Consider the following 22,838-nt stretch of genomic DNA (forward strand, 5'->3'; position numbering starts at 1 on the left):
AGTCCTCAATTAGGTAATATGCACATAACTGGGGAAAAGCAACAGACTCTACAGACAGACACACAGTTTCCCAAAATATAACTTCCATGACAGATGGGGAGGATAGAGTAGTTGAAGAATCAGCTACAGGGGGGAATGTTGGAATGGGTAAGTACGATGTCAATTAATAGCATAATATGTGCAGGCCCGATAACAGCAATACCAATAAATGCAATGTCAAAATTTGCAAACACCTGTGCTCGCATAACAATATCAATGCCCATAAATGCAATGTTAATGTGTGTAATAACCTGTGCTCACACAACAGTGTCGATATTCGCAGTAACGATATCAATGTATGCCATATTCTATGCACAAATGGCAATGTTGTTAGCAGTAGAAACAATGTTGATGTACCCTATGATACCTGTACACACAGTCTTAAGAATGGGGGTCTCTAGTTGGCAGAGGTAGGTACCTTTGCCCAAATAGGGACCCTTGCTTATATTCTGAGTAAGGGGGATACACACTTTAGATAATCCCTTCTCACCCCCTGGGTAGCTTGGCACGAGCAGACAGACTTATCCGAAAGGCAACGTGTAAAGTATTTGTACTCAAAACACACAGTAATACAGTGAGAACACCACAAATGGACAACACACCAGTTTACAAAAATAAAGTATCTTTATCTAAACTCAACAAAACCAAAACACAAAAATCCAACATACATGTACTAAGAATATGAGTTTTCAAAGGTTTCAAGTAACTGGGTCCATGGAAAACTATGGATTCCTGACTCTAAAGAAAGTACCTGTAAATGGTTCAGAATTCACAAGTGCAAACAGCCACAGAGATGGGAAGCGTTGAGAAACAAAGAGATGCAACAGTTCCTGAGTCCTTGGGTATGCGATGCAACAGTTCTGCTGCAAGCAGCAAAAGTGATGCGTCGAATCCAAACTGTTGCAGGAGTGATGCATCAACTCCAAGACGAATCTGGTATGTCGGTGATGCGTCAGGAAAACTTACCACAAAGGTACGATGTGTGGAAATCTGGGATGCACTGGCAATCGATGCAGCGGTAGCAGGAAGTGATGCGTCAAATCCAAGACGAATCTGGTATGCGGGTGATGCGTCGGGAAAACTTGCCACACAGGGATGATGTGTGGAAATCCGGGATACACTAGCGATCGATGAGGCGGTGGCAAGTAGCTCTGTGTCGGTTTCTTCAGCTGCAATACCACGATGTGTCCATTCTTGCAGCCACGACAGGCATTGCGACGTCACTGCAGCGACATGGCAATGCGTGAGCATTCTTCTCGCACAGCTGTGCTGCGTCAGGAAACACAGCTGCAAGAAGGGCGATACGCCGATTTCTTCAGTTCTTTAGGCTTCTTCTAACTCCCAACAGCAGGAACAACCTCCAGAGGCCCAGAACTGGAACAGGCACCTCCTGTCAGGTCAGAACTCTCAGCAGCAGAGTTCAGGGAAGCTGGGGGTGAAGTCTTTGTGTCCCTGAGACTTCAGAACTGGATGCCAGAACACACAGTTATTGGCTGAATAACTCTTTGTTGGCCAAGAAACTACATAATAATCAAATTTGTCTGGAAGATGGTCTCAATGATTTGTTACAACGAAGACCAAAACATCAATGACTAATCCATTCTTCTCTCTAGCAATTGTTAAGATTAATTTATCTCTGAGTGTTGGATCCTGTGTATAGGACATACTCACAGTTTCATTGAATGTATATGGATATATACATTAATAATTAAGATACCCTCCTATATTCAACTTATATTTTCTCTGTTGTCAATGTTTGCTGAGTTTTGTTGCTGTATTCTCTGTACCCCTATACATGTTGTATTAACTATGTATTCTTGTCTGTTATTTTCATGATATTTTAAATATATGTTTCGACCCCTGATCATCCGGTTGCTGAAATTGGTTTACCAATCCATTTGATACAATTTACTTTAATGTATTCTATCTAGTGTTACTAGATATCACCTAATAGATATAAACCTAGAATTATGTATAATTGTTATGGTTTCAATAAATCCCTTGTAGGCATCTTTACCTTTCTACTTTCTAAAAGTAGCAATTTGAACACACACAATTTAAAAACCATCTGTACTAAAACATGTGTTATTAAAGTTTGAGTTCAGAGAGCCTAAACTTTATTTTTCTATCTTTTCCCAGTGGGAGGCTACACTTGTAAGATGGTACAACGTATTTCCCATTCTATCCTATGGGACAGATAGCCTTTCACTAGTGAACAAAGAAATTGGCAGTATTTCACTATCAGGACATGTCACACACACCAGTACATGTCCTACCTTTCACATGCACTGCACCCTGCACAGGGGGGTAACTTAGGCCTACAATAGGGGTGCCTTACATGTCAGAAAATGGAAGGTTAAGGCCTGGCAAGTGGGTGCACTAGCCAGGTCGATATGGATGTTAAAAACGGCGCACAGACATTGCAGTGGCAGGTCTGAGATACCTTTTCAGGGATATTCATGTGGGTGGCACAATCAGTGCTGCAGGCTAACTAGTAGCATTTGAGTTACAGGCCCTGGCCCACACAGTGCACTTTACTAGGGACTTACCAGTAAATCCCATTCCCATTCAACAAACTTCATTTCGGTCATTGTAGACCATAAAAATCAGATTATACAATGCATACATAGCTACATTTGAGCAATTAAAATTCATCAAAAACAGATTTTAAAAAAATAGCCAAAATGCATTTTAAGTTAGTCAAGTATCATAACAGCAATAGTTCAGAGAGTAAACATATAAAAACAGGTTAAAAAGGAAAAGTTAAAAAGTTAAGAATGAGAAAAAGTACAAGGAGAAATATTTAAGGTTGCTACGGGGGGTTTAACAACACCCTACGCCTAAGCCGCATAGAATTGAGAAATCGGGACACAGCAAATACTGTGGGGGGGATGAGTATCAGATCTTAGTATTCTATATGCCTCCAAACACTGCCTGCACCCCAAATTCTTACAGAGTGGTACGAGCCAATGCCGTGTGGCTATTTTATAGTCGGGCAAAAAAAAAAGAACATGAATATCGGTCTCGTCTTGGCTATTGCAAGCAGGACACCCAAAGGAAGGAGCTTTTGACCATTTGTTCGTGAAAGCATGAACCGGCAAGGTCCATATTCTAAACTGGATATATAACTTCCTTGCCGTGGAAGGTTGTATATCATCCAGAAAATGCTGAAAGAGGTACTGGTCGTTAATATTAAGGACATCAGCAGTTAGGTGCCCTATTTTAGTGCTCCCCTGGATATCAACCAGTCTGAGCAGTCTATAGGCTCTTACTAGTTCTAGTCTTTGAAATTGTCTGGGTCACTTCCTCAGCGTTACTCCATAGGTTAGGGAAGCCTAGTCAGAGGCATACATCTTTTATATATACAAACCACTGCAATTTTCCCGCCCCTGGTTGTCCCATGATCCCCTTGAGTACAGACTGGTAGACTGCTAATTCAGGGGTCGCCCACAGTCTACGCCAAAAGGTCAGCGGTCTCAGCCCAATCTCCTCCGCAATAGGTCTGATTCCTAGATCCAGGCGTAGGGGGATGAGGGGAGTGCTTGGCGGTAGGCCCAAGAGCTGTCTCATAAATGTATTCTCTATTTTGGCCAATCCACCAGAGGGAAGGTGACCCCAAAGTTCCTCCCCATACATTACAGCACTCCTGACTTGTACTTTATATATCTCAGCCACCGGGCCAGGCGGTTTGTATGATGAATTCCTAAATGTTTTTGCAATTCCCCCAACCATCTGCGCTAGCCTCAAACATGCTTTGTCTAGTTGCGGGCCCCATCAAACGTTTCAGACAACGTGACACCAAGGTAATCAAAAACAGTCACCCTCTCTAACAGGGTTTGGACGCGATGTTTTTGCTGGATTAAAGACCATAAATTTGGTCTTTGTATTGTTCTCCAGCCCCCTGTTTTTGCAAAATAGAGAGAAACTGTCAAGAATCTCTTGGATGCCCATAGGGGACTAAGATAACAACAAGGTGTCGTCCGCAAACATCATTGCTGGCACCTTACCATGCACCAGCTTTGGGGCATCGCTGTCCACTACCTCATTTAATTGAGCCACCAAAGCATTAATAAAGAGACAAAACAGGGTAGGGGCCAGCACACACCACTGCCTTACTCCTCTGTTGACTGGGAAACAGGGGATTAGTTCCCCAGATTTCCCAAACCTTACTTGGACAAAATTACCTGTATGCAGACGCTTGAACAATTTCAACAGGTAGGGCGGTGATAGAGATCAGGGTACCTAAAATAAACCCACTACCACGGATAGAGTAATTTCACAGTTACACGCACATACATTCATCATACGCTAGGGCCCATTTCACTAACATACGCTCAAATACTCTACCAGCATAAGACCTGTGGGAAGAAAACCCTGCATCTATATCTAGGACGATAGGACCTAATTATGATGGTTATCCTTAATTATACTCTATACAATCTATACAACAATGATCAAAATGTACTCAATAATTGACAAGAAAGAATATTCAACACCATGTTTAAAAGTTATATTGCTTTATCTAAAATTAGTCAAATAAATCAGAATAAATCATTTCTCATAGTTACCTATTCTAACTAAGTGTCAGAACGGGTCAGGACCAGTCTCTCGATAAAGTCTGTCAAGACAGAGTCCTCAGCATCAATCCTCAGCAACGCGTGAAGGTGGCCAAAAGAGTGGGGAGAGCCCTCCCTAAACTAACAGTTTTTATAGTGAAAAATACAATAGAAACACACATAAAGTTGGCTGAATAAACTGTATCACTGAGCAGAACGAGAAGGAAGAAATGTAACATTGCTACATCTGGAAATCTCCGCTCAGGAAAAGTCACAAGACGTGAACTACGGAACAGGAACCAAGAAAATAAAACATGTAACACATTTAATCCGGTTTCTCTCGGCCATCGAGCCACAGTTCAGAGTTTCCCTCTAAGGCTCCTTTGTCTTTCGAGATTGCCAAGGACACCTTCACTTTTCTTGGAGAACACCCAAAGCTGCTGCCGTCCTCATGGAAAATTTCATAGAAGGACCATGGTCAGTTGTCTTCGACCTTTTTCCAGCAGGGGTCTCTCTTGCCACATCACAGAAATATTCACTCGAGGCCAGGCTCTCAAAATTAGCCATCATGGATTAGGCCTCCATAGGCCACAATAGACCATCTCAATTAAAAGAAATAAAAACAACATTACTACAGCATAATGATTAAACAGTGTTAACCCCACTAATACCCTTATGTGTATGCATTTATCTAGCTTTGCGACATAAAAAGCATTAATTCAGACAGCGTTTTGTGCTCAAAATAAATAGCACACAGCAACGTTTAAACATGAAAACTTGCACATTATTGTAAATACATGAACAGCACAAATAAGCTAACCCTCATGTAACTTTCTCTTGTGTTAGGACAAACGGGTTGATAAGTAAAACACACTTGCACAAGACAAATAATTAATTGTTAATTATTAATAAATTAATAAAACGCATAGACATGCCAGAGCTTCAAAAGCCCCAGAATTTTCTAAAAGAAAACTCTGCTCCAGCAATCCCCCCTTTGGTGATTTTATCACCAAATAAACCCAAAAAAAAAATTAGTGAAAATTTAGTCCCATTTTAGGAAATCAGAAATGTCTCTTCCCTTTAGACAACATTAAACACCAGTCACTCTTTCATCATCTCTCTTTGTCTCTAAATAAACACTCTCCCTCAATTCTTCTAGTTCAATCTCTTCTGGTTCTCTTTTTGAAATTTTCGAATTCTTGTTTTTCTTTTCATTTTTCAATTTCTCTTTCCCTCTCCTGTTTTTACAACACACACACACCAATCTTAGTATCAGTAAAGCAACAATTATACAAGACAAAGGAAACAATATTCTACCTATAATAGTACTACCTATTCTTGCAATAAAATCCTTAACAGCTATCATCTTATTAGCTATTTTAGTCCAGAAACTCCCAGTTTCAAGTGGTACTAATTCTTCATGTAAATCAGTAATATTTTTGATATAGACCTTCAGGTCTTTACTTTCGTCAGGAATGTAAGTGCAACAATGTTGAACTTTCAAAATTCCACAGACTCCACCCTCCTTGGCCAAAAGAATATCAAGGGCAAGTCGATTTTGCATTGACATGGCACGTACAGCACTTAATTCCGTATTCACCAAAAGAAACCCTCCTGCGGTATTTGTCGATAAGCGATCAACCACTGTGGACAGTTTCCGAATTCCATAAGCATTCAAAGAAATTCCCACTGCTGGAATCAAAACCCCAAAAATATCACCCACAATTTCAGACCAAGTTTCTCTCTTAAAACGTGTTAATAAATTAATATCTTCTACATCTTTTACCTTATCTGTATGAAAAATCTTAGGAAAAACCAGGCCCACATAACACGTGCCATACCAATGGTCAGGCAACTTGTAATAAGCCTTGTTCCCACAAACATAATACACTCCTGGAAAAATTGTATCTTCTCCACCTCTGAAACCCCAACCTGTTGCAATGAAGTATGTATCATGGCACTCACTAGTTCCCACAAAATATGTATCATATTGGGATTCCCTTCTGGTAATGCATAGTTTACCCTTCTGCGGTGCATCTAGAGCCAAAGTTGGACTAGCCCCATTCCTCAACTCTTTTCCCATCTCAATGTCCCAAATTGTCTCACTCACTTCATATTTTCCCCCTTTTCCATGCATGTTCACTCTCCTTTCCTCAACCATATCCAGGAAAGCTTTCTCCTCTTCTTTCAGACTGCAAGTTAAATTATTCTTAAAAATGTAATCTAATGTTAGTCCTTTTTCCTCAATAAAAATCTCACCAAAAGTGTTAGCTTCTTTAGCTGGATTCAGCTCTTTGTTCATTGGCAAGTGCCCAAAAATACTATCTCTGTTAGACATCTTATAATCTATTTTCCCTAACAAATAAAAAACACTACTTAAAATACTACAAGAAATTCCATATGTAGCTGGCAAATGGTGATAAGTAACACCCTCTGAAACGGATGCAGGTAACTGCATGCAGACATAGCAATCCCTCACTTCCATCGTCTTCACATATTCATATAACAGTTTAGAAAAAACATTACTAGAAAAATTATTAATCGACCTATCTTTGTGTATGTAACTACTACTCCTAATTGGAATTACTTTTTGTGAATTCTTCTCTATATTAGTCATGTTTTCTGTGTCCATTCCAAATTCAACCTTAAAAGTTACTAATAAAATTAAAACACCCCATAGAAGCATTAATAATCCAGTACAACAGCAGCACATTCTGCACCACCTCTTTAAAAAGGCACATCTATTACTATTTTCCTCTATGTTAGCCATTTTAGTTTAGCCTCTACTACTCCACTACTGTTTGAACTTCTTCAATTCTTCAGCAATTCTTCAGCTTTCAGTTTATCCAAATGATCTCCTCGTTCACTTAATCCAAGTGAATCCTTCTCTCACTCAGTTTGGATACTTGTCATTCTTCACTTTAATTTCTTCAACATCAAATTGTATCAGATCTCCAACGTCGGAATCCTCAGTACTCGACTCTTCTCCAATGTCAGTCAACAGTACTTTCAGAATTTCACCAGTATCTTCCTCAACCACTTTTCTCAAGACCACTTCCGGATTATCTCGAGTCACTGTTTCTTCTTTTCCTTCTTCAGACAGTGTCACATAAGACCATTCCGGTGATCTGTACTTTTGGTTTGGTCTTTTAACTCTTCTTATTTCTACTGGTTCTTTTGATTTCTTTGATTCTTCTTCTTCAGCTCTCGAAGTTTGGCTTGATACTTCATTCACTTGTTCAGCTTTTGATGAATTTGCTCTTATTACTCTGTATCTCACCCTTTTCACTCGGTTGTTAGGCCAACGATCTCCTTTCACAACCTTTTTCGGCCTTAATTCTTTAACACTCTTCTCTCCAATCGAAGTTCTCTTTCTCAGAACTCGACCTTCTGTTTGTTCATCTTCATCATCTGTTTCAAGTGCCTCTTGTTTCCGTTTCCCAGTAGCTTTTCTTTTCTCCACAGATTTTTTCACCACTGTTTGAGACTTCCCTACTCTTGTCCCTCCTCGGGTCTCCGACACGCAATCTTCTTGCTGTCTACTTGTCCCTTCACCTAGCTCCTCATCAATGTTCCCTACACCTCCTCGGGGGTCTTCCGCAATCTGTCCCTCTCTATCTTCTTCTGACCCTGTTTCTTCAAGAATAATCTCAAGTGGTTCTTCAATCTCCTCCTCTTCTGATTCAGGAGTAGTCTCTGTGTGATTTCTCTTTTCTTTTCTTTTTTCTCCACTGCTACTCGAAACTTCAGGCTCTGCAACAGAATTCGATTTTCCCTCTGATACTCGCAGTGAATCTCTTGAAGCTCTCTCTGCTTCTTTTCACACTGATTCCGTATCTTCAGGATCTTCACCATCACTGGAATCTGACTCTTCATAATACTCTTCACCAGTTCCTTCTCTCGGGCTTGGAACTCTCAGAGTATGACTTGCATGTACCCAGTGCTTCACTCCAGCACACTTTACTGCAGTCGTCGTAGTCAGAATGACTTGTTTCGGCCTTCCCCACCTTGGAATCAAGCAATTTCTTCTTCTGTGCACCTTAATCCTCACCCAGTCACCTGGACTCAGATCATGGGCTTGCTTCTTCTCAAGTGTGGTAGCTTCTTCTCCAATCTGGTGAAACACAGAATGAACTGCGTCAGCCAGGCCTTTACAGTAATCCAAAATCATGTCATCAGTTATTGCCACCAATTTATTTACAGGCACGAATGCATGGCGCATTGCACGTCCCATAATTATTTCATGCGGGCTCAAACCAGTAGTTCTATCTGGAGTAGATCTCATTGTCATCAGGACTAGAGGCAAAACATCTGGCCATTTCATGCCAGTGGCTAAGCACATCTTTCCAATCCTATTCTTGATTGTGCCATTAATCTGCTCAACCACACCAGAAGCCTCTGGTCGGTATGCACAATGTAACTTCTGCTGTATTTTCAATGCTTCACAAATTAAACCAATGAGTTCATTTTGAAAGTGTCTACCTCTGTCAGACTCAACTGTAACTGGAAACCCGTACCTAGGAATCAATTCCCTCAACAGTAATTTTGCCACTGTTAATCCATCATTTCTTCTAGTCGGGTAAGCTTCCACCCACCTTGAGAACAAACAGACTACCACTAGAACATACCTCAGTCTGTTCACTTGGGGCATTTCAATGAAATCAATCTGCATTCTTGTAAAAGGACCTCCTTCTCTGCCAATTGTCCCTAGACTCACCACTGTCTTTTTCCCTGTGTTGAATTGCTGACAAATCAAACACCTTTGACAGATGCTCTCCGCAATTGTCCTAAACTTTGCATTGTACCAGGTTTGTTTAAAGGACCTTACCATCGCGTCCCTCCCCAGATGTCCCTGGCCATGATACATCCTTGCCATTGACGACAAAATTGAATTTGGCATTACTGGTCTGCCATCTCTGTAGACCCAAACATGGTCTGTTTCTCTTGGAGCACATCCTGCCTTAACCCAATCTTGTTTCTCTTCCTCTCCTGCCTCATCTTGTAACTGCTTTACTTCATCCCACGTTTCTAGGACATTAGTAAACATCACAGAAAGAAAAGACATTTCTTCCATCCTATCCCTGTTAATCGACTGGTTTGTTTTGGCGCAATACTGCGCCACATCGTTGGCATACCTGTTACCAACAGTGATAAAATCATCCCCTGAACCATGTGCAGCACATTTTACAACCGCTAACTCTTTAGGCAGCTGTATCGCCTCAAGCAATTTTCCAATCAACTCAGCATTCTTTATCGGAGTTCCACCCGATGTCAAGAAACCTCTTTGTAGCCACAGTTGGCCAAAGTCATGCACCACTCCAAATCCATACTGACTATCTGTCAACACGGTTGTTCTCAAGTCTTTCCCAATCTCACAAGCTTTTGTCAATGCCACTAGTTCAGCAACTTGCGCAGATTTCACTCCTTTCAATGGTGATGCTTCCATAACCTCTGAAACTTTGCACACTGCATATGCTGCACATAACACACCATTATCATTTCTCAGGCATGATCCATCCACAAACAACACATGGTCATTCTCAGGTAAGGGAAGATCCCTTATGTCTGGTCTTGGTTTTGTACAGTACTCAAGCACATCCAAACAATCATGATCATCTTCCATCTTTATACCCACATTTTCAATATCCGGCAAGAGTGTGGCTGGATTCACATTCACACATCTCTCAAGAGTCACATTTGATGCTCCCAGAATCACTTTTTCATACTTAGTCAGCCGACTATGTGACATATGCTGAGTTCTGCTTCTTGTCAAAAGAATTGCCACATTGTGAGGTACGAATACCCTTACAGGATACCCCATTATGATCCCCTCACTCTGTTCCAGGCTTCTGCATGTCGCAGCTACAGCTTTCAGACAACCTGGTAACCCCACGGCTACAGTGTCAAGTGTCGATGAGAAGTATGCAATAGGCCTTCTCAATTGCCCATGTTTCTGGATTAACACTGAAAGTGCACATCCATTTCTCTCACTGCAGTACAATTCAAATTCTTTTTCATAGTCAGGCATACCCAAAGCTGGGGCCTCACACATTTTAGTTTTGAGCTCTTCAAATGCTGCCAATTGTTCTGCATCCAGATCCAACGGATCTGTCATTTCACTTTTTGTCAATTTAATCAATGGCTTTGCTATCAGGGAAAAATTAATTATCCACTGACGACAATATCCCACCATACCCAGGAACATTCTCACTTCTCTCTGGGTTTTCGGAGCTTTCATTTCTCTGATTATTCTGATTCTATCAGTAGTCACTTTTCTCAGACCTTTTTCAATATTATGTCCAAGATAATGCTCCTCTTTCTTGCAAAATTGCAATTTGGCTGGAGATACCTTTAACCCTCCATCTGCCAGATGATTCAGTAAAGCTATGGTATCCACTTCACAAGCTTCACGTGTCTTTGATGCCACAAGTAGGTCATCAATATATTGTACTAGCACTGAGCTCTCAGGCATGATCAAACTTTCCAACGATTTTTTCAATAACTGATTGAATATCGAAGGACTCTCCGTATACCCCTGTGGGATACGACACCATGCTAAAATACGCTGGCCAAACCTAAATGCAAAAATCGGCTGGCTGTCATGATGCAATGGAATTGAAAAGAACGCATGACACAAATCAATCACTGTATACCACTCAGCATCATGTGGAATTTGATACAGAATCACTGATGGATTTGGAACAATGGGACAACATGCCACCACAATTTGATTAACTTTTCTCAGGTCTTGCACAATCCTGAATTTGCCATTGGGCTTTTTCAGTCCCATTATCGGTGAATTACACGGACTACTCAATAGTTCTCTTAGGACTCCTTGCTGAATCATTTTCTCAATTATAGGAGTTATCCCTTCAATTATTTCTGGTGTCATTTTGTACTGAGGAATGTTAGGATATGTGATTCCCTCTTTCACTGCAATTTTCACTGGATCTACATTATTCATCAATCCCACATCCTCTCCTGTAAAATCCCAAACTGCTCTTTTCACTGTGTCTCTCAGCACTTGAGGCAAATCCTCTGGATTAAACACAGCAAATGCACCAATTAACTCACTTTCTCTATTCTCTAGAGTCATTCGGTAGAAAACATCATCATCTGGTGTCTCAAAAGCTATTCCATCTGGTGTACAGAAAATTGTGCAGTTCATTTTACACAATAGGTCCCTACCTAACAGGTTCACTGGACTTGTGTCACAGACAATAAATCTATGCATGTCTGAAAATTTCCCTATCTGTACTCTTACTGGTTCAGTAAGACGTGTTCTGATTTGTGTATTGGCTACACCAACTACTTGGATTGCTTCATCCGAGAGAGGAAGATTTCTAACATCTGTTGACCTGACAGTTGATCTTGTTGCACCTGTGTCTACCAAAAAAGTAACACCCTCCTCATTTATTTTCCCATCCACAAATGGTCCTGCCTGGTCTATTTCTAGAGTTGCACCAAGTATGCACTCTTCTTCCTCTCCTCGGCACCGTCAATAATCACCTTCAGACTCACTCCCTTCACTTTTTAACAAGTACTGCTGTACTTTGTTAGTACGTCTCGGTTTGTTTACCTGCTCATCATTGAAGAATCCTGAGTCCTGATTGTACTTTTGTACCCCTCTATTCTGCGGTAAGGGCGGTTTTGGCTCTTGACTCTGCTGCCTCACAACTTTCTGCTGTTGCTGCTGCTGGTTATTCCCATCATTCTGCACCTGTTGATTTAAGGATTTACCCTCATTATTCACTAATGGTGGATTAGGACATTCAGATCTCCAATGTCCCAGCTGGCCACAGTTGTGACAAGGGAACTTCTTTTTGGCTTCCTCAAGACTTCCCCTTCCTTTTCCTGCAAATCTCGGTCTATTTCCTCCATTATTTCCTGGATTATTTGCCTGTTCCACCAACTGTGCTTCCTGTCTTTCTGCAACTTTCACTTGTGCCCACATCGCTTTCTCTTTCAGTTTTCTTTGTTTTGCTTCAATTTCATCACTAAAGTATTTTGCATGTCTCAGAATCTCATCTACCTTTTTACTCTGCCAATCCACTGTGTGTTCACGAATTCTCTCACCAATTTCAGGTCTAAGACCATATACAAATCTGTATACAAAGTGACTCAAATCTTTGTCACCCAGGTGTTCATCTCCACTGAATTGTTTAAAAGCCAGTATCAGCCTTTCGTAAAAAGCATGAACTGATTCTTTTGCTTCCTGTTGTGTTCGATCTATCTTAACCCAGTCTGTCTCTTTTGGAGGAACTTTACTCTTCAGGTATACCATCACCTGATCATACTTCCTCATCACTTCTGGATCTGGTGCCCCTGTTCTTGGATCTCTTGGATATTCCTCAGTAGGCCAGCTCACAACTATTTTACACTCAGTCCACAAGTCTGCTGGAACAATTATATCAAACAGACTATTCAGGTCAACCCACAGCACTTTTGACAACTTCACAAACCTATCTACCTGCCTATACCACTCAACGGGCTTTTCTCTCAATCGAGGGAAATCATTCGTAAATGATAAAATATCCTGTCTGGTCCATGGAACATGTACATATCCTCCTCCAGGTATTTCTCTCATGGGATAATTCTCCACTGGTTTCTCCTTTTCTCTCACTGGAAATGCTGACTAAGTTGTTCTATCTTCAGATTCCTCTCTTTTCTTATACCACCTATCCTTCCACTTTTCTACATCACCCCATCTTCGCAATAATGCCACCATTTCTTTAATCTGTCCTGTTCTACCAGAAGTATTCACATTTTCTATGTCTTTCTCAGTGAAATCCATCCTGTACGTTTTCTGCAAAGCTTTTACTCTATCAATGTCAACTCCTTGCTCATTTGCTATTGCTCTTAGTCTATCATGAGTATTTCTTGCTCTCCATGTTATGCTCTTGCACATGAACATTAGCTCACCATCATGATGACTCTTCAGGATTTCTGTTGGAACTGTTCCTGTCACAAGCTCTTCTAATTCTATACGTAACTTAACCACATCAATAACTTGTGAATCCTTGTCCTTTTTCTGAAGAACCTTCATCCAATCATTCAAATCATCAACTGTTATTTCAGCAGTTTTTCTCACTGGAATCACTTTTTTCTGCGGTTCTAAAATCGGCATCATCCCTGAACAACTAGGTTCACTAACATCCAATAGTTCACTACATGTGTCATGTCTGGTTTGTCTCAGGTCACTTCTCCCTGTTCTTTTATCTGAATCTCCTGAAGGACCAACTGAATTTGTCGATTCATTTGCAATATATGGAATTACCAGTCCTTTCTCACCTGCTCTCTGTTTATCAAACACAGGCATAACTGGACCTATTGTTACAGGTACCGTAACAGCTTCCAGATTCTTCGTTAACTCCCTAATTTTCTCAGTCAGTTCTGTTGTCGTCTTTGCTAATTTTCTAGCATTTTCCTCACTACCTCGATTCTCTCTCTCCCTGAAAGAACTATTACCTCTTGATTCAGGTGTCAAATACCCAGTTGTTCAAGAACCACCCACAGTTTGGCTCAGGGGACCAAATTGAAGGCTGATTTAAGATCAACGAATATCAAATAGAGGCTGCCACCCTCTATTGACACCGTCTTCCAATATAGTAATTGGAGCCTGAAGATTTGGTCAATAGTGGGGATGTTCTTCCGAAAACCAACCTGATACGCACTCAGAATTTCACGCTCTGGAGAGGAGGAGTGGAGGCGCTCGAGGAGAATCCTAGCGACCAATTTCTGGGTGACGTTGATCAGGCTGATCAGCCTATAGTTGGTAGGCAGGAGAAGTGAACCCTTTTTAAAGACTGGGAAGATTTCAGCCCCTAACCAGGTGTCCGGGATCTTCATGCCATTCAAAATGGCATTAAATATTGCCCAAAGGTAGGGTCCCCATATATTAGGTTCCTCCCGGAATAAATCCCCAGGAATCTTGTCTAGTCCAGGGGCCTTTCCAAGGGGAAGCTTCCTGATTGCATTTAGAACTTATGTTAGAGGAAACCCTTGGGGGTCTTCAAGGAGAATTCCTGGGATTGCTAACAATGCTCCATCAGTGGATCCTGTGGCTTCCTCAGTGGAGTACAGAGCTTGGAAGTGAGACTTCCATGCGGCTCAAGTAATGTTCGGCTCTAGGGCTGAATTCTCTATTCTACTGTCTGTGCTCACTAGCAACCAGAACGTCTTCATGTCCCTGTTAGAAAGTGCTGTTTTAATGGCATCCCGTCTTTCAAGCTCCCAGTTCTTCTTAGCTAGCTTAGTACTATCTCGATAAAGGGCCCCGTTTAATTTAATTAGGGATCTGTCCTTACTTTTGATGGCATCTAAGAGGGCACCCTTTGCCTTGCGACAATAATTATTGAACCAAGTTCGTTTGGGACCCTTTTCCGCCTTAGAATGCATCATAGGATTAAAAATAATAATCAAACTAGTGGTCAATTCTACGTGTAGAGCCTCAAATCTACTGATGGTTTATGGAGAGTCCATTTCCATTAAGGGCAAAATAGTTAGAGAATATAATGCGGCTGCCTTCTCTGGTGACTGCTTGAGTGTTCCCCAACTAATTTTCCTTCTACTGTTGGCAAGTATTAAATTGCTACCAATAGGGGGTACTAGTGGTCATGGGGTTGTAGAGGTCTGGAAGCTCCAGTACAGGTAAATCAAATATGCCAATCAGAGAGAACCAATTGTAATCACAATTTACACAGGGAGCACTTGCACTTTGACACTGATCAGCAGTGGCAAAGTGCCCAAAGCATCTAAGCCAGCAAGACGAAATCCAGCACATCATCATAAATACAGGCGGTAGAGGCAGAAAGTCATGGGAAACCAGGCTAAAGATGCTAAGTCTAACACTGCCATATCATTTTCAGAAGTTCAAATGAACGTGTATCATTGCTGTTGGATAAACCCAAGGTTACCTCCCCATCAATCCTGAGTCAGAGATACGTGGTCAGGCAGGGCTTGTGACCGCGCCTATCCAGTAACAGGTCAGAGGTGGGGTCTTTCTTATCCCAATGACAAATGCGCACCCATGGAAAACTCTGATTAATCGCAAAGACAGATAGTTGCCTTTTAAACAGGTCAGAGGAAATTAGCTTCAACAAAACAGGTTTGGCAAAAGGCTTGTGTTCCCCACAAATACCGAAAAGTTAAATAGCACGTGTAGATAATAACACTCAGCCAATCAAGACTAGGGGTGGCCGGAATTTGCGAAATCCACTTCCGCAAATTATCGCGAAAATGTTTAAAATTATCGCAAACAAGCGGAAATATCGCGACGATGCGGAAGTTTTTTTCCAGCATGTTCGTGAGATTTTCTGCATGGTTGCGGGTCGCCAACTTACCCATGTGGTTGCTCGCGGGAGCGGCCATCTTGTTTTGAGTTGTCTCGCGGTGCATGATCGCGAGAAGAAAGACGTGATCGCGCGACACATGACGTCACTGCGGGCGCGAATTGTCGCAAGACAGCGCAAATGGCTAAAAACAATACAACATCTCATGGAGAACGCGACCGGATCAAGAAAACTTGTGGCGAACGCAGGGATTCAGGTAAGGCGATCACGCACGCGCGAGAATATATTATTTTACAGCGCGAGCAAGAAACAAATTATCGCCAAGCTGCGGAAAGCGGAAATTTTGACATTTTTGCGCTCTCTGCGGAAAGCGGAAATGTCAAATTATCGCAATTTCCGCGAACGGAACGAAATTTTCGCCCAGGCCTAATCAAGACATGACATACACACTACATGTAGTGATCACATGCTCTTCATGCCGGGCATCTGGACACATACACACTGACCAACACTAGCTCTCCCTGAGGTCAACAGCGATCTGTGTTCTTGTCAGATGCCCAAACTTGTTGATTTATGACTGAGATGCTTTTCAGGAATGCAGAAATTACTTTATTGTACCTAACGAGATGTATATGTCAGCCAAAACTTTGTACACCAAAAGACTTTCCTCAGACACATTCTGTTGAGACTTTCCCAGCTGCTGCATTTAATTAAAGTAACTTGATCTTGTTTTGCCAAACACCTATTGTCTTTTCATTTCTTTAAGGTAAATTCATACCCAAGCAATTTGGGCTCCTGTGTGTCTGGGAGTGCATGATGTGGGGGTGAGCCTGTGCAGTCTTAAAGTGAAATTCCCTCTTTGAAGTCTAGTTTGGCTACCCCACCCCTATTCTGCCTTCTGCTTCAGTAGTTGCAGTTCTCTTCCCACTGGAATTTCTTTGCTTCTCTAGCTGGCCACTTCACACCTCATTAAGACAGCTTGGCTCAGCCTGGCAGAGGCTGGCCAATCAGGAAAAGACAGCTGGAAGGCTGGATTTTGGCTTAAAGAAAAGAAAGTTCTCTAACTTATTTTCCGCAATAGTTATTATAAATCTAACATTGGCAAAATGTTGGATTCACCAGAACTACCATTTTAGGTCTTTGAATGACATTTTTAGCTTACTCTTGTCAATAATTATGCTTTCATACATTATTCCCATGTTAGCCTATGGAGTGAATTCTCTACAGTGGAGAAAAACTAAATTGGCAGTTATTCCCTCACCAGGGCATATGAACCCTATTTTATCATGTCCCTGCTAATAGTTAAAAGGCACTCTGCCCCTGGGGAACCAAGGGGAGACCCTAGGTGTGACCTATCTGTAAAAATAAGGTAGTTTGAGACTGTATAAGTACCTTACCTAATTCCAAAGTAAAATTTGCATATAACTTTAAGGTCAAGTTATCTTGAAAAGCAGTGCTGCTTTTAAAATGACAGCAGGCAACACAGTAGTGCAAACTTAAGTGCTTTAAGACTACGCGGTCTCTACACCTACATGCCCATCTTATATACTAGAGACCTACAGCTAGGCTGTAAGTACCAATTGTAATCAAACATAATTACCATATACCTTATAATCAGATCACTATCCATGGGTCTGGCAAACAGAGCCCAAGGCACAGTCAGAGTAAGTTACTACCTCTATCAAGCAAAAAATGGGGGTGTTCAGGGCAAAAAGGATGACTTTCTCGCACAGGTATATGCTTTTGTTGTTAGTTTGGCTATCTCTAGTATCAATATTATGGGTACACAAGTGAAGGAAAACAGTGAGGCAAACTCTCTCAGCAACTGGCGACAGTCCCCCAGCTATTCATGTTCAAGGTAAGTGAGTGGTTGACATTTTCCACTGACTTATTATCTTTTTCTCTGTATGCTGGAAGGCCAGGGAGAAACTCACTCTCATGTTCCTCTTATTATCTGTTCCCAACAGCATGGTGAACTCAGCTCACTTCTAGTGGTGTTTGAGGAGATTGATGTGAAGGACACTTAAGGCGTGTCTGGGGTTCTTGAGGTTCTCCAGGTAGGTGGCTCCCCCTTCCATTCAACACCTCATAGGTCCCTGTCCAACAATTATGGTGGTGTCTGGGCTACAAAAGCACCATCATCCACACTTTCTGGCCAGGATGAAACTCTACCAGGGTGGCCTTCTGGTCATACCAGAGCTTCTTGTCTTCCTGAATTTGGTCATTTAGTTTATGAGGGTTACACTGTTGCTAACCATATCATGGGAATGCTTCTTGGAAGCTTGCTCCCACCCCTTCTTCACAAGACTGAGAGGTCCCTTAACAAGGTGTCCATACAGGAGTTAGAATGTGCTCAGTCCAATTCCATTCTGTGGCACCTTACGGTAGGCAAAGAGTAGACATATTAAGAGGAACTCCCATTTCCATATCAGGTGCTCAGATAGACCCATTATCATGCCTTTCAGGTCTTCTTAAGTCCTTCAACAAGCCCATTGCTTTGGAGATGGTAGGGTATAGATAACATAGAGGTTACCCCACACTCCTCACTTGGACTTCATGCACTCTGACATTAAGTTGGTGCCTGTGTCAGATACCACTTCTCTGTGGAACCCCACTCAGGTGAAATGCTCCATCAGGGCACTAGCAACTGCATGTGCAGACACAGTCCTTAGATGGATGGCCTTTGGGTAGCTGGTGGCATGGTAATCCAGGAGAAAACAATTTCCTAAGGCAGTTTTGGGGCTCAAGGGTCCAACAATGTTGATGCCCACTTGTTTAAAGTGGATGTGAATGACAGCCAAGGGATTTAGTGTAGATTTTTCCCCTGTGTCCCCCTGGCCTGGTAGGTGAGATACATCCTGCATAATGTATTTGAGGATATTCTCATCCGGAGCCAATAAACGTGGGAGACAACGCCGGTAAAGGTCTTGGCCTGCCTCAGAAGTACTATTGGGAATTTTATGATCCAGTCTCAGTAGGAGGGTCCTGTATCATTAGGGGGCCGCCAACACACCCCATGCTCAAGTGCCTTAGGTTCACAGGTTTTCATTCTGTCAGTATATGAGGTGATCTCCAGAGGTGTCACCAGCTACTTGAGCTGCAGCTTGTCTAGACATGCCTTTAGGGTTGGGCACTCCTTCTGTGCTTTGCAGAACACCTCTGTGGTAGGTCTACCCTCAGCTTGACATCAGATAAGCTCAGGTAGGTCTCCTAAGGTTGCATCATCCTCCCTGGTGGTCTCCGGGTGGCTTCCTCTGGCATCCCATTCACCTGCACGTGGGAGTTTCAGTCTGGCTTTTCATGTTCCCTGAACTTCCTCTTCTGGGCAGCTGCCTGAGCTATTCTTCCGGGCTCCAGGCCTTCTTGACTACCCACCTGGGTAGCCATGGACCCTGAGGTAACATGCACCCATTCAGACAACCCTAACATTTTCAGATGTGACCTGAGCTCCACTTTCTTCCAGGCAGTGTGCTTCAGGTCATTCCCAAGCAAACAATCCACAGACATGGGAGTGGGCTAGTATTCACCATTCACTGATATGCTATAATGACACTCAATAAGTAATTTGCCCAATCTCTGCTTTTTCCTTGCACAAGTAAAAGTACATTTACTACATAAACACAACTCAATACTATGCAGTAATTAACAAATGTACATAAGGCTGATGAAAATACTCTTTGAAGACATTGCATAATCAGGTCATATGAACACTTTGGTTAAGTCTATTGACTTGTTCAAAGGTTCAAGATCACAAACCACATGTAAAAACTTCTTCATTTTTGCAGTAAATGCAATAATCCATAACAACCATGTGTAAATGCACGTATTAATGTCAATAAAGCATATGCACTTGATCATTAGCCACTGTTATAATTATTGTATCAATAAACCTTTAAAAAAAATATTAATCTCATATGTCTCAGAGCTTTTTATACACTTTCACCCTTTTAAACACATATTTAAAGAAACAGCCCCTAGAGGGCATCACATTTTAATCTCACAATATGTAACCATTAACCCAGCCCCTAGAAGCATTGTACCACATGTTCTTTCTTTGAACATCTTTAGGCCACAATAACTGCAACCATCGACTGAGCCCCCAGAGGGCGCTGCACTTCCAGCTGTAAAGCATATGCTCCAGACTAGGGAGTGCTTAAAGCATCAAGAAACTCCTGGGTACTACTTTTTGGGACCCTATTTACTTAAGGTCAGTAAGTGATAAAAAGCTCCTGGGGAGGGGAGCTGCAACATTACTGCAGCTCCCCGTGCTCCTTTTTTCTGTTATTGGTGGTGGCCCAGCTGTCCTGGGGCCACCACAGCAGCAGAAATGGTGTCAGTGAATTACAGCCCGCAGGGCATTATTAGGCATTCCTTCTGGAGCTTCAATAATTGATGAGTGGCTCTCCTACTGCATCGGGGAGGGATGCTGCCTTTCTAATTTTTAATTCTGCTTGCCACGCTGCCCCGCTCCACGCAGCTCTTTCTTTTTATTGGGGGCACACGGGCCCAACCGGGCACCTCATTCACTTTAGATGTTGGTGGCAGATTAGGGAGCCCACCCCTCGCTGGCTCCCAGCATGAACAGCACTTCTCATTGGCTCCAGAGGGAACCACCAGGTATATTCTTCCTTGGCAGGGTGCAATCAGCGTGGCAGCCATTTGCTCCACCCAGAAACGGGCAAGGATAGGGGCATGAGCCTGCCATTTCCAGGGGGAGCACAGCAGCATTTTGCCTGCATGTGCCTGCTGCTGTGGTCCAAGGATGGGGTCCTTGGCACCTCCTCCTCCAGTGTGGGGGCATGATGGCACTGCCACAATTTCTTCTGCCATCAGGGGTCTGGGGATAGGTCCAGGAACCCATTACATTGCATGACATGGGGGTTGGGGCCCCCAGGTCTCTGGCGAGTATGCTGCATGCAGCCTCCTTCCGAGGGCTCAAAATTAAAAGGATTCCTTGTGGCGACCCCCAGGCCCTGGCTCACACTGGGGGTATTTTATCAGCTGGTCATGAAGCTTTACGTATTCCAATCGCTGGGGGAACAAAGCTGAAATCCTTCTCTGGCAGATGTCTTGAGCCCCAGTGAGATTTTTTTACTCCATCTTGGGCTCATCTTGCTCCTAGTGGCAAACCCTAGCCTGGAGCTCTTTTCTGAGGCCTCATGGCTCCCAGGCAGTGAACTTTGAAGGAGGCTGGATCCACTGGCTCCCTGCACCAGCCTTTGTCTTTTGTTTCTTTAGGAACTTGTCTACTCCTTGGCTCAGAAGCCCTGTCTTTCCCCCAACAACTCCTCGGGGCATGAGGTGACCAGCCTCTTTGGTCATGGGGAGTGCCACACTGGTCCTGGGGTCAAATCAAGTTAGAGGCTTTAATCCAGATGAGCTCTGGTTCTTTCTTCCAAATGCCCATGGCTTCCAACTCCAGTTCCATTGTCCACCAGAAAGTCACAAGCAAGAAAGAGCTCTCCCTCTTGCGCAATACCTTTTAGTAGGAGCAGAAGGTTTCAGAAGCGAGGCACCTCTGATCTTTCCTGGGGTGGTGCATCACCTCTCCGCCTCTCTCCCAACCTACCTGCACATCCTGCTGGGACATTTCAAAATGGCATCACCTAGGAGTCACTAGCCACATTCGCTCTTTTGTTTAGTGATTTGGGTTAGCCCATACCTGGTACAGTGTGATCGCTGGTCGATTGATGTAGATCCTTCATCCCCACCCCTTTTCTCCTCAGGAGCTGAGTGAAGAACTGTTAAATGTTCCCTTTGTGTGGAGTGGTCTTTGTTCTTGCTGCTGGAAAGAAATGCAAGTAACATGGCAAAGCAGCCTAACAAAATGCCTGGCCTCTAATCCTGAGCTGAGCCAGAGAAATATGACCATCCCGGATGAGCCATAAGCTGTACAGGTACCTTTTGACTGTGCAGAATTAATTTTCCTGCACTGGTTACGCCCAAATGCAATATGTCACTGGTCTCTGTAGTCCAAAGGGAATCAAAACTACACTCTTAGGTAGTCTTCCCCATAGGTGTGCAATGGAGTGTCGTGGCAAACAAGACAGTAAACCACACTGACTTTCCCTATGAGTGTACACTAACATTATGAGGGCTACGTCAGGTCAATATCCAATCCTGCAGAGTTCCCTCTGTGCCGCGCTACCAGTGTGCAGTTACCAAGCTGCGCAAAACAGGAGTCTCCCACGAGCAGGCCCTCACACATATACACACATGTGTTCATGTATAACCTGTCATGTGCCCCTTACCCTTGCTGTGTATCAGTGGCCTTATCTTAAAAGGCAGACACTGGTGGTAAACATGCGCAATCCAGGTACCATGTGTTTACCGTGGGTAAGTCAACGGATGTGGAGCTCACCCACAGTAAAAAGGTGAAAAACAGGTGATCAAAAAGCAAAAAATTCAGGCAGGTTTGATGAATTAGCCACTATACAATGATATTCTTCACCTAGTCAGCGATAGTAAGAGACAACTGGTTCTGACAAGGCAGCCTTCTTGCCAGTTGTCTGCTGCCCCAGATTTCTTGTGCTGGCCGACAGACACCAAAACCACCTACTTCAACCAGCAATGAGGCCACTTCTCCTACAAGGAACCCATTGCTGGATGTATATAGGACACTAAATGCCTACATGGACTGCCCTTCCCTGAGTCATGGAAAACTACAGCCACTGCACTTCCTTTGGCAAGGGTCCCATGCCTCACCACAAATGCCTTCATAGTAGACAAGTGTAATCCTATCTCCTAGGCCACTGACTGGTCTCCCCTGGAAATTACTCAACCCAGTACCCTCTCTTCCTGGTCTCTACATCCTGGGTGAGGTTTTCACCCAAAGGAACTTACACTGAAGTCTTTAGCTGCCACTACTCTTTTGGGGTGACGTTTTCCATAAAGAAAGAACATGCTACTCATAACACTTAGAACCACCCTGCTTGCACTTACCCAGCTGTAG

This window comes from Triturus cristatus, chromosome 11, assembly GCF_964204655.1.
Source record: "Triturus cristatus chromosome 11, aTriCri1.1, whole genome shotgun sequence".
Classification (NCBI taxonomy): domain Eukaryota; kingdom Metazoa; phylum Chordata; class Amphibia; order Caudata; family Salamandridae; genus Triturus; species Triturus cristatus.